Source organism: Papaver somniferum, chromosome 5 (assembly GCF_003573695.1).
Source record: "Papaver somniferum cultivar HN1 chromosome 5, ASM357369v1, whole genome shotgun sequence".
In the NCBI taxonomy this organism is placed as follows: Eukaryota; Viridiplantae; Streptophyta; class Magnoliopsida; order Ranunculales; family Papaveraceae; genus Papaver; species Papaver somniferum.
In genome coordinates this window covers 130174443-130183897 of record NC_039362.1, presented here as the reverse complement: position 1 = coordinate 130183897, position 9455 = coordinate 130174443, and the positions used below count along the sequence as shown (strand labels likewise).

At 37.8% G+C, this 9455-nt stretch overlaps 1 long non-coding RNA gene across 1 annotated transcript; it reads right to left on the bottom strand.

Annotated features, from left to right (window-relative positions):
* Positions 1-7548: 7548 nt before the first annotated feature.
* Positions 7549-8236, bottom strand: LOC113282705. Its single transcript, XR_003327114.1, has 4 exons — positions 8154-8236; positions 7952-8054; positions 7753-7862; positions 7549-7635 (listed from the first exon to the last, which is right to left on the bottom strand). It is a non-coding gene; the product is annotated as an uncharacterized LOC113282705 (long non-coding RNA).
* Between the last annotated feature and the right edge of the window lie 1219 nt (positions 8237-9455).

Below are 9455 nucleotides of genomic sequence, written 5' to 3'. Positions count from 1 at the left end.
TATCGAGCTTGTTAGGAAAAATTTTCGAAGGATATTGGTTATTCTTTTAGCATACTTCGAAGTTCATGACGGTTTCTGTGAGTTGAATGCGTGACTGCGCCGCCTTGTACTGCGGTGAGGCCTTGGGTATCAAAGCTCCACTAAGCTTCCCTCGCCTCGATTCAACTTACTTTGACTCGGATTGATTCCAGAGGGGTTTGCTTAAATTGTAACGAATTCCCTTCGAGATAGAAGCTGGTCTAGAAACAATCTAAGTGAGCCATCATGCTTGTTGTTTGCTAGAAATCTCTAGGTTTGTTGTGGTAAAGTCGAGTCAGCCTGCTGTGTGATTGCTAGAACCTTCCTGTTAGGATTTTTATTTCTTTTTGATTTTTTTAGTGTATGCCCGATTTTGTTAATAGGGCTTGGAAAAGAGATACTCTAGGTCGATTGATTAGCGAAAAACCTAGTAGTTCTTCTGATTTAAGCAGGGAGCTCGAAGATTGTTCTTTTGAGAGCCCTGTTTTTGGAAACTTCAGTTTTGAGAATCTGTCTCTTCGTGAAAATATACCCCTAGTACTTCTGTTGTGCCAGCGATGGCAACTTTGAAAGATTACATGTTCCCAACTAGGACCAACCGAGCTTCGTGCATTAAATTGCCAGCCACTACGGCTAATTTCGAGATAAAACCTAGTATTCTTCAGATGATCCCTATATTCTTAGGAAAAGATGATGAGAACCCTTATTTCCATATTAGGGACTTTGAGGAAATTTGTGGGACAATTAGAATAAAAGACCTTACTGATGAAGTCTTGAAACTTAAGATGTTTCCCTTTTCCTTGAGAGATAAAGCCAAGACCTGGCTGAACAACCTACCATCTGAATCCATTGAAACATGGCAGGAACTTATTGCCGCTTTCTATATGAAATTCTACCCTAAGCATAAAACTGCAGCTGTTAGGCAGACAATTAGTGCTAGTGTGCAACAAGAGGGAGAGTCTCTTTATAGATTTTTAGAGAGATTCAATGATCTCCTATCTCAGTGTCCTCACCATGGATTTGATAAGATGAAACTCGTACAAATTATTTATGATGGTTTAGACTATTCGACCAAAGCCATGGTTGAGTCTATGTGCGCTGGTGAGTTCACTAGTAAAAGTGCTGATGATGCTTTTACCTTCTTAGAAGTTATCGCTGAAAAATCCCAACAGTGGGAATCTTGTGTTGAACCCCCTAAAAGACTCTTGGTCAATAGAAGTAGCACCAATGTGGTAGATACGAGTTTTGGTCTGATGCTAAGTTTGCTGCTTTGTCTAGAAGGTTAGAAGCTTTGGAAATGGGTCAGTCTAAAAATAGGTCCCTTGTTGAACCTAATAGAGCCTCTCAAGTCTCTAGTTGTGGAATAGAGCCCGATAATTCATTTTGGGAAGGTCAGGTTAGTGAAGAGCAAGCTCATGCTGTCTATAACAATGCTAGGTTTGAGAACCGTCAGAAGATTGACCCATACTCAGAGACCTACAATCCTGGTTGGAGAAACCATCCTAATTTTTCTTGGTCTAAGGGTCAGAATCAAGGACAGTCTAGTAATTCTCAGCCTCCCCCAGGATTTGGTTTTAAGAACTCTTCGGTCAAACTCAGTTTCAGAACACTTCCGAGAAAAAATCTCTGCCTTAGAGGAAAATCTCATAATGCTATCAAAGAACCACATGAGCTTTCAACAAGAAACTAGGCAAGAATTGAAGAATACTTCCCAAAGTCTTGCCGAATTAAAACTTCAAGTAGGACAAATAGCTAAGTTTAAGTGAGAGAGAAGATGGAAAGTTCCCTAGTCATACTGACCTAATCCCAAAGGGAGAAATCGTACAATCATGTGAATGCTGTCACAACCCTTAGGAGTGGAAAGAAAGTAGACAACAAGGTTGCCATGCCTGATAGTGAACATGTGTAGTTCACCCTGTCTGAACCAGAAATGAAGACTGATAGAGTCTCTAAAGAGACCAATGAGGGTCATTGAGTCTGATTTGTTCCCAGAGCCCCATTCCCACAACTGCTAGTTCCGACTAAGAGGGAGTCCAACTTTAATGATATATTGGAGGTTTTTAAGCAGGTTAATATCAACCTTCCATTATTAGATGCAATTAGGCAGATTCCCTCTTATGCCAAGTTCCTTAAGGACTTGTGTACGCGAAAGCGTAAGCTCAGTGTCCAGAAGAAAGCCTTCATAGCTAGTCATGTGAGTTCTATTATTCAGAATACCACTACTCCTAAGTATAAAGACCCCAGGGTCCCCTACCATTGCTTGTACAATAGGTAAGTACCGTGTTGAGAAAGCATTGCTTGACTTAGGAGCCAGTGTGAACTTACTGCCATACCATGTGTACCTTAAGCTAGGACTTGGTGAGATGAAACCTACACAGATGACACTTCAGTTAGCTGATAGGTCCGTTAAAATTCCTCGTGGTGTGATCGAGGATGTTCTCATAGAGGTCGACAAGTTTATATATCCGGTGGATTTTGTTATCCTAGATACCCAACCTATCCCTGACCCAGAGAACCAAATACCAGTGATTTTAGGTCGCCCGTTTTTAGCTACATCCAATGCGATCATTAACTGTCGAAATGGTATTATGAATTTGTCTTTTGGTAATATGACTATTGAGCTGAACATTTTTAATATTAGTAAGCTACCCTCTGAACTAGATGACTCGAATATAGAAGAGGTGAACATGATAGGAACATTAGTCGAGGAGTCATTACCAAACACTTTGTTAGAAGATCCATTAGAGAAATGCCTAGCTCACTTTGGGATTGATTTTGATGATGATAATGTGATTAATGAGGTGAATGCTTTGTTAGATTCAACCCCTTTGTTAGATACTAGTAATGGATGGAAACCTAAGTTCGAACCACTACCAGTTTCTAAGTCTACCCTAGTTCCTTCTTTAGAAGAGCCTCCTAAGTTGGACCTAAAACCATTGCCAGATACCCTGAAGTATGTGTTTTTAGGCCCGTCTGAGACTTTACCTGTGATTGTTTCTTCCGACTTGGATAGAGATCAGGAAAGTAGGCTAGTAACCGTCCTTCAAAACAACAAGGAAGCTTTAGGGTGGACCATAGCAGACATTAAGGGTATAAGTCCTATTTGTATGCATCAGATCTATTTAGAGAAGACACCAAACCTTCTAGGGAGATGCAACGTCGACTAAACCCCAATATGAAAGAAGTAGTTCGAACTGAGGTTCTTAAGCTATAGATGCAGGCATTATCTACCCTATTTCAGACAGTAAGTGGGTCACCCCGTTCAGGTTGTTCCCAAGAAATCTGGTATTACTGTAGTCCAGAATGATAAAATGAGTTAATCCCGACCCGAGTGACCACGGGTTGGCGTGTTTGTATTGACTATAGGAAATTGAACAAGGTCACTAGGAAGGACCACTTTCCCCTTCCCTTCATCGACCAGATGCTAGAGAGATTAGCTGGACATAGTCACTACTGCTTTTTAGATGGCTACTCTGGATATAATCAGATCGTTATTTCCCCAGAAGACCAGGAGAAAACCACTTTTACCTGTCCATTTGGTACCTTTGCGTATAGACGCATGCCTTTCGGGCTATGTAATGCCCCTGCGACTTTTCAGCGTTGCATGATGAGCATATTTTCTGACATGGTAGAACGGTTCTTAGAGGTCTTTATGGATGATTTTTCAGTGTTTGGTTCATCTTTCGATGAGTGCTTGCATCATTTGTCATTAGTTTTGACTAGGTGTAAGGAAAAGAATTTAGTGCTTAATTGGGAGAAATGTCACTTTATGGTTCGTTCAGGAATTGTTCTAGGGCATATTGTATCTTCAAAGGGTATAGAGGTAGATAGAGCCAAAGTTGACCTTATTAAAACTTTACCGGTCCCAAAAACCGTAAGAGATATTAGGTCATTCTTAGGGCATGCTGGTTTTTATCGTCGTTTCATTAAGGATTTTAGCTTGATGTCTAGACCTCTTTGCAATTTGCTTGCAAAAGATGTTAAGTTTGTCTTTGATGATGCTTGTTTAGAGGCTTTTGAGAATTAAGTCATTACTCACTACCGCCCCCATAGTCCAGGCACCCAACTGGAACCTACCCTTTGAGATCATGTGTGATGCTTCAGATTATGCTATTGGTGTTGTGCTAGGTCAGCGAGAAAATAAGTTACTTCATGTGATTTACTATGCTAGCAAAACTCTGAATGATGCCCAGTTGAACTATACCACTACCGAGAAGGAGCTACTAGCCATTGTGTTTGCCTTAGAAAGTTTAGACCCTATCTCTTAGGTTCTAAGATCATCATATATACTGATCATGCTGCTTTAAAATATCTTTTGTCTAAGAAGGATACTAAACCTAGATTGATTAGGTGGATTCTGTTGTTGCAAGAGTTTTCTCCAGACATTAGAGACAAAAAGGGTGCCGAAAATGTTGTAGCAGATCACTTGTCTAGGCTAGTTGTTAGTTCCCCAGATGATTCCCTTCCTATAAGGGATAGCTTTCCTGATGAACAATTGTTCTTTGTTACCCAATCCTTGGTACGAATATAGTGAACTATCTTGTTACTGGTCGAATGCCCCAACATTGGGGTAAACAAGATCGTTCTAGATTTTTATCCGAGGTTAAGCACTTCTTTTGGGATGATCCTTATTTGTTTAAGTATTGTCCAGACCAGATTATTAGGAGATGTATACCTGAGAGTGACCAGTCCAGTATTATTTCCTTTTGTCATGATCATGCTTGTGGGGGTCACTTTAGTGCTAAGAAGACTGCTGCTAAGATATTGCAGTGTGGATTCTATTGGCCTTCGTTGTTTAAAGACTCCCATAGTTACTGTGTTACTTGTGAACGTTGCCAGAAATTAGGAACCATTTCCCGTAGGAACATGATGCCCTTGAACCCGATTCTGATTGTTGAGGTCTTTGATGTGTGGGATATTGACTTTATGGGCCCGTTTCCTAATTATTTTGGTAACCTATACATCCTTGTCGTCGTAGACTATGTCTCCAAGTGGATTGAGGTGGTTGCGTGTAAAACCAATGACCATAGGGTTGTGATTGAGTTCTTGAAAAATAATATACTTACACGTTTTGGTACACCGCGAGCTATAATTAGTGATGGAGGGTCGCACTTTTGTAATGGGCCTTTTAGGCTTCTGATGAAGAAATATGGTATTACACATAAGGTAGATACCCCGTATCATCCACAGACTAGTGGTCAGGTAGAGGTTTCCAATAGAGAGATAAAACATATATTAGAGAAAACAGTTAATCCTAATCGGAAAGACTGGTCGTCTAGGCTTACTGATGCCTTATGGGCTTACCGTACTGCGTTTAAGACCCCCATTGGAATGTCGCCTTATCGGCTTGTTTATGGCAAGGCATGTCACTTATCTGTTGAGTTAGAACATAGAGCTTATTGGGCTGTTAAGAAGCTAAATTTTTCACTTGACGAGGAAAATCCAGCTCAATGAGTTGGACGATATTCGTATAGATGCTTACGATAGTGCGAAGGAGTATAAGAACAAAATAAAACTTGTGCATGATAGAAACATTTTACGGAAGTCATTTTCTCCAGGTCAAAAAGTTCTTCTGTATGATACCCGCTTGCATCTTTTCCCTGGGAAGTTACGTTCTCGGTGGACGGGTCCTTTTATTGTTCGCACTGTTTTTCCTCATGGAGCTGTTGAGATCGAGACACCGGATGGTAGTAGTTCTTCGAAGGTTAACGGTCAGAGATTGAAACCCTTTTTAGAGCCCTTTCCTACAGGTGATGTTGAGGAGGTCCCTCTGGAGGACCCTGTTTACCCTTGATTGACCATCGAGGAGGATTGTATGTTGTATATTATTTTTTGATTTTCTTCACCCAGGTACTATCTTTCCAACTTCTCCTCGTGTTATGTTACTTTTGGTACTGCTCTTTCATTAGAAACATTGAGGACAATGTTAGATTTAAGTTTGGGGGTGGGGAAGAAACTTTTTGTTAGTTTTAAGTTGCAATAAATAAACTCCAGAGCCTAGAAATTTACGCCTATTAAGGATAGCACTAACCAATCTAAGTGGATGGAAACATTTTTGTTTTAGGAGTTGAGGAACCAATCTGACTAGATGGAAACATCTATAGAGTCTATTCATAAAAGCACAGAGCTCAGGTGTTAGAAATAACATGATAGTTTCGCCATATCTCGTCGAGTCCTTTTCACTTTCTATTTTTAGTTTTCTTTTGTTTCAAGTGATTTGGTGGGGCACACGATTCAAGTTGTTACCTTTGCTAGGGTGAAATAGAGTGACTGAGTTACCTTTTTCAAAAAAAAAAAAGACCGGACCAGTTAGACCAATCGGAATAAGTATTAACACTTGGATAGCAATATGCGTGTGTTCTCCCTGTTTCCGTCGCCTAAGCAAGCGTGGAATGCAGGACCCGTGGGAACTATCGTGTAATCTGCTGACAAGAAGCATGCGCTTGGAGCAAAAAGATCTATTCATGCCGTTAAGTTAAAAAAAAATGGTTATTGTTATGTGTAGTCAACTGCTGGTTCCCTTGTATTTGCCAGTTTGTTGATCTAGATTTAAGTTATTGACCACTGGTTCCCTTGTATATGCCAGTGTGTTAATATTAGTCAGACCGGTATCTCAGTCATTTAGGTTAGGTTCATCTTGGCAGAGGCCTTCAGACAGATATGGGAAACACCGTTCACTTTTCAACCATCTACATTTTTCTTTTTCCATCTTCTTAATCTTTTCATGTGATTAGTCTGACTCCGAGTATGATGTCCATTGTGAAACTATCTTAGTAGAGCTCTGTCACTTATATGAATTTTAGTATGCTTGAGTGCAAACTCGTGTACAACAATTGGAATTTCGCATCAGGGTTCTTCCTCTTAGAGTCAATAATTGTATGCCAACCAAGGAGGTTCTTTAGTGCTTTCCAAGGTTCTGCATAGATAGCTAGGGTCTGGAGTATTGGTTTTTGTGGGTACACCTCTGATAAACCCACCCGACGGTCTTAAAATCGATTTTCCTATTATTTCATCATTTGTAATCAACTTGTGAGCATCAATAAAATCTTTTGAGTATTTTTCCAACATGATGAGAGGCTAAATTCTTGGTGATTGAGGCAATGGAGGATCTATTCACTCATGTTTGATTGGTAATATTTTTATTTATAATTTCGTTAATTATTTATTTTGTGAATCAGTTTGATGTTTTATGCTTAGAATAATTCTTTGATAAATCATGCTTAAGGATTACAACTTAATATTTGGACACCTTTTAAATTAAAAAGTGATTTAATAAGAAAAAGAGTTTAATAATAATTTCTGAAATATTATTTATAACCAATCAACTTGAAGTGGTAGTGAATCCTGAGCCTTAATCCTTCTAAAATCTTGACATTACTATTAAAAAAAAATAATTTCCTTCATTTATTTATTTATTTATTTAAATCTAAAAAAAAGTTACATTCACAAGTTCGAAAAGAACCCCTTTTACCACTATCTACAACAACTTTTGAAAATACATCAACCATCAACCCCTCCTTCATAGTAGGGTTTCAAACTAATTGCACGATGAAGGTAAGGTGCCCAGCGTCCTGTGAGCAAATCCCTCCTAATCATTTCAACGCCGTTTTGGTAATACTATTTTGAAAAAAAAAAAGAAAAAAAAGATCAGGTCAACCACACAAACTCACATATCCCAACTATTATAGTGATAAATGGGTAAAGAGCTAAAGTATCAGCTAGTGACTTGTATACCTCAAGCATATTTCTAACGAACGGTTCTTCATTAAAGAAGTCTCTCCGTACAAATACGAAAGGAAACTTGTATGACAGAGCCTCACTTACTGTTCCATACCCAATCTTTCCTGAAACAAAATATAACTAAGTATCTGATTTTATTATCAGACTAACAGAAACGAAAAACTTAAATATTCAACGAAACTTAATCCAATACCGATCATATAGTCACATGCTGCCATCACATCTGGTGTGTATACATCTCTTTTGAGCTTTATAAAATTTGGAGGAAGTTCTTGATTGTCAGATGCACCACATACCTGATTTAGAATAGATTATTATTCTGCTATAATTCAAGTCCGGCAAAATATTTGCCTGCCTAAAACAGATCAAGGGGATAGTTCTGCAAACAAAAGTACCAGACAGAGCCAACCAGGCGGTAAATACTCCTCCTTTAGCGTCCAAAAAACAGAATCAGAAGAAGTTTCAACCAATACAACATATATGTACTCCTGGATCAAACCAAAAAAATAAGAGAAAACCTATAGATTCATAGTAAACAAAAAAAGAAAACAGTACGTCAGATATGTATTGATGGTTAATACACAAAAGAAAACTGAAAATCAAACCAAAAATCATAAAAATATCAGATCTATTAATGAAATAAACATAAAACATGATTTTTTATTTAGATCTGAACTTGTTTCATTAAAATCCACCAATATATCATATACGTACCGATGATTAATACACAAAAGCAACTCAAAAGCATATAAAAAAACAAAATGGAACTAAAATCAGCTGCATGTGAAAACCAAGTAATGAATCTATAAAAAACTGAATTGAAACACTTTTTTTTCCAGTATTCCATATATGTACTTCTAGATCGAAGAAGAAGAATATCCAAAACTACAAAAATAACAAAATTAAAGCATAATTTTTTAGTACACCATATATGTACTGCTGATTCATAATCTAAAATTTAGCTGCATGTGAAAAACAAGTAGGGAATCTATGAAAAAATAGAATCGAAACACTTTAATTTGAGTATTTCGTATATGTACTTCTGGATCAAACAAGAAAAATCTCCAAAACTATAAAAAAAACAACAAAATTAGAGCAGTATATTTCAGTACAACAAATATGTACTGTTGATTCATAGTTTAAAAATCAGCAGCACGTGAAAAACTAGAGAACATCATGAAATCGAACTACCAAAACTGGAAAAAGAAAGTGAAAACATCATGAAATCAATCAGATCTTCATGATTCAGTTGAGAATTAATCAAAAACAAAGAAGAACTGGAAAAAAGATTACATAACATACCTGTAAAACCACGAAACATCTTCGCAAACCCTAGGTCTAAACTTCATAAGCGGCTGCAGAAGAGGAGAGCGAACGAGAGAGAGAAAACGGATCTGAGAAGAAAATTGAGAAAACATGACTTTTATTTCTGTTATATTTATAGTGAAGGCCATTCTGGGAATTATTAAAATGCACGTAATAGGTTACACACGTGTGTAGGACCTGGGTTTAAAAAATTTGGTCCATTTTTATGTTTTCTTTTAATTATGGACCTCCGGTTACTGGACTTTAATGGGTGGACCTGCCACTAACTAAGAACACTATAATAGTACCTATTGGTAATTCCTACTTTTTTGAATCCACAATTTCACAAAATTAAGATGAATCTTGAGATTATTGATCGAATTGATGACAAA